The sequence below is a fragment of the Moschus berezovskii genome, chromosome 14, assembly GCF_049115385.1.
Source record: "Moschus berezovskii isolate FMDL1 chromosome 14, NW_MosBer_1.0, whole genome shotgun sequence".
Classification (NCBI taxonomy): domain Eukaryota; kingdom Metazoa; phylum Chordata; class Mammalia; order Artiodactyla; family Moschidae; genus Moschus; species Moschus berezovskii.
In genome coordinates, this window is record NC_142473.1 from 80022010 (window position 1) to 80026049 (window position 4040).

A 4040-nucleotide genomic window follows, 5' to 3' on the forward strand; every position below is an offset into this window, starting at 1 on the left:
GCTGCAGAGAGTCACAGTTGGAGCTCATGCCCTTCCCAGAGGTCACACCCTTCTCATAGTCAATGAGTGACTGAGGAGGCTGATGGGAAAAAGACCTGGCCAATGGCCCATCCGGACAACTGTGAGGGACCCCTCTTGGGGTTGGCCTGGACCAACTGCCAAGTCCTGCTTCCTCCCCCTCTCTTCCTGGATGCTCATCCCTCTGACCCTTCCTAGTAAATACCACGTGCACTAAACTTGTCTCAGAGCCTCCCTCCAGAGAGAGCCCAACTGAAACACTGCTTGCTACATTAAAACTTGCTCAAAAAGCAGCAAAAACAATAACATCAATGCTATTTGTTATCAGTCAATTATTAACTTTTAGTCTGCTGCAAAAAGTGAGAAACTTCAAAGCAGACAGACTAAATTCCCCTCCAGCCTTAACACACAATGAGAATGGCCAGAGAATTGGTCATCAAACATCACTGGTCAATGGAACACAGCTTCAAAACCCCAAGGTGAATACAGCTCTTGGTCTGAGATTCTGAACATTAGGTAACAGTCTTACTGTTATTTTCTATAATAAGTTCTCTTGGGCCCTTCCTAGTGATTTCATTTATTAATTACCCTCAATTTGTGCAGAATTGTTGATTTACATGCACAAAGTTTGGGGCATTTTTCCACCTGGGGAGACTGTTTTCTATGAGAGATGGGCTTACACAAACAGCTAAAGAGGTCACGGTCATCTGAAGCCCAGGTGCCCGGCAGGATTTGTTGGGAAAAGAAAAGAAAGAAAAGAAAGCAGCAATTCAAGGAGCTGAGAGGAAAATAATAACAACATGAATCCTTTTTAATTGAGCACCTACTGTGTGCCAGGATCTGGGCTGAGAGCTTGACAAAGTTTGAGCTCACACATAGCAACCTTATGAGATGGACCTTTAATAATTCCAACCTGTGTATGCAAGTGGTTGCTGTTCAGTCACTAAGTCGTGTCTGACTCTTTGCAACCCCATGGACCTCAGCACACCAGGCTCTCCTGCCCTTCACTATCCCCTGGAGTTTGCTCAAACTCATGTCCATTGAGTCAGTGATGCCATCCAACCATCTCATCATCTGTTGCCCCCTTCTCAAGACTGAGGCTCAGTGTGGCTCTATGACTTGCCCAAGATCCCAGAGCCAGTAAGCGACTGAGCCAAGACTTGATTCCACATCTTTCTGACTCCAAAGCCCGGTCACATGTCCACACTACTTGTACCGGTTGAGTCTACCTCAAAGCCCTGGAAGTGAAAGTCAGGTTCAAGCTGGTAGTGTAAAGATGAGGTAAAATACACCCCTGGGATCCTAAGAGAAAGACTGAAACCAACTGTGTTCAGAGTGTGGCTTTATAAAGAATTAACCTTTGGAGAGACCCAGAGACCTTCTGTGAAGTGTGGAAGGCAGGTGTCCAGGGGACCCCAGGCAAGGCCATGTCTCCTGCATCTCTGTCTGAGTGAAGAGGTCCTCTGCCCCCAAGAGTGACCTGATCCCTCCTACTTGCCATCATAATTCAGGGGCAGCTGAACCATGGAAGCCCTTCCGCAAGTCAGGCCAGCCCAGCTCCTCCAGTCTGAGGGTTACCATAGCAACCATTTGAGGCTGGGATTTTTTACTAAAGAAGGGAAAGGAGCACCTCCAAGGAGCTGGGAGGGGAAGCGGAAGGGAGACTTTTGGAGGGTGTGGGGACTAACCGTGTTCTTTCCCTCAGTGTGGGGGGGGCCCAGTCAGTTCAGAAAAGTGGGGAGCACAGAGGGTTACAGCCAGATTTCCCCAGGAACATCACACCTTGGCACACAGATAAAATGATCAAATTTGCACATTGTGTTGGGGGTGCACTCAAGGTAACTAGGAACTGGGTGAAAAACTGTATTACATTTTCTGCACATTATGTAATTTTGGCAGAAGAAAATAAGTACAAAGTAATGAAAGTAAAGTGAAAGTCACTCAGTCGTGTCCAACTCTTTGAGACCCTATGGACTATACAGTCCATGGAATTCTCCAGGCCAGAATACTGGAGTGGGTAGCCTTTCCCTTCTCCAGGGGATCTTACCTGCCCAGGAGTCAAATCCAGGTCCCCCTCACTGCAAGAGGATTCTTTGCCAACTGAGCCACAAGGGAAGCCCAAGAATACTGGAGTGGGTAGACTATCCCTTCTCCAGCGGATCTTCCTGACCCAGGAATCGAACCAGGGTCTCCTGCATTGCAGGTGGATCCTTTACCAACTGAGCTAACAGGGAAGCCCTACAGAGTAATAGGGAAACTATTAAATATTGACTGCGAAGTCGCTCAGTCATGTCCTACTCTTTGCAACCCATGGACTGTAGCCCACCAGGCTCCTCCGTCCATGGGATTTTCCAGGCAAGAATACTGGAGTGGGTTGCCATTTCCTTCTCCAGGGGATCTTCCCAACCCAGGGATTGAATTCAGGTCTCCCACATTGCAGGCAGACTACCGTCTGAGCCACCAGGGAATCCCCATTGACTATGTAAAAAAAAAAAAAAAAAACTTCCCAATGAAATCTTTTCGAGCAATTTAATGAGAAACTTGAGATTTCTTCTATGAACATAGTTTTTTTTAACATCAGGCTTTACATGTGAAATGGCCATACACAGTTTTTGATGGGGGCTTTTTAATGAGGAGCTCTCGAAATTTTTGAAAGTCACTGCTGGCAGGAAACTTTTGTTCACTGAGTACATGATAAAAAATGTAAGACCATTTTGTATCCATTCAAAAATGTACAACACTTGAAATTATATTAAAAGAACCTAACAGCTCTTTCTCTTCTTTCTTTGACAAATGTAATGTTGAAATTTCTTGTGATAATGTGAATGGATGGTGAATACAATCAAACATTTCATATCAAGGATTTCAAAATAATGATGAAGTTCTAATTTGCGGAGTGTGTGTGTATTGTTAGAGCTTTCTCCCTGCAGCTAACGTGGATGCCACTAAAAAGACATGTCACCTGAAAAGATTAAGGTTTCAGCTTCCACCCGATGTAAAGACAGGGATTTGGAGCCTTCTCCCAGAGCTGATCCGCCCTGGACAACACACCCAGCTTCCTTATCACTTTCATGACTTGACCCATGTCGGACTGGGCACCATGCTTCTAGGACACCAAGAATGGGAATTCCTCTTTCTAGTCCAAAGATCCCTTGTTCAGACTGGGAGCACAGGGCTCGGCAGCCAGCTGCTGACACAGGCGACAAGTCACCTCCTAGAGCGAGGCCCAGCCCACGTGGTACCAGGTGTAGTTCCTCCTCATGAAATCTACTGGAACCACAGGGATGCCTGGGCCCTGTCTGGTAAGGGGACCAACCATCCCAGTTTTTCCTGTGACTAAGAGGTTTCCAGGCTTCCCAGGTGGCCCTAGTGGTAGAGAACCCACCTGCCAATGCATGAAACGTAAGGGATGCAGGTTTGATCCCTGGATCAGGAAGATCCCCTGGAGGAGGGCATGACAACCCACTCCAGTATTCTTGCCTAGGAAATCCCATGGACAGAGGAGCCTGGTAGGCTAAAGTCCATTGGGTCTTGAAGAGTCAGACATGACTGAAGCAACTTGGCACATACACAAGAGGTTTCCAGGGATGTGATTCTTCCAGTGCTAAAACTGGGAAAGTCCCAGCCAAACAGAAAGGAGTTAGCTGGTTATCCTACATGGCCACCTGAAGGCTGTAAGAATCAGTTCTTCACTGCACCCCCGTAATTAATTCGCTGCGCTCGCGCACACACACACACACACACAGAGTGGAACTCTCTGGATTAGAGCAGTGTTTCTCAAACTTTCATGTATACATGAATACACTGGGAATCTTATTAAAAGTGAAGATTCTGAATCAGCAGTTGGGGAGAGCAGGGGCAAGATTCTACATTTCTAACAAGCACCCAGGTGATGGAAGTGCTGCTGGCACGTGGACCACCCTTTGAGCTGCACGGGCTTGGATCACAGCACTGAAACCAAAGACAAGACTCCAACACTGTGAGACGAGATCTGCAGCCAAATGCCCAGGGGACCCAGGAGA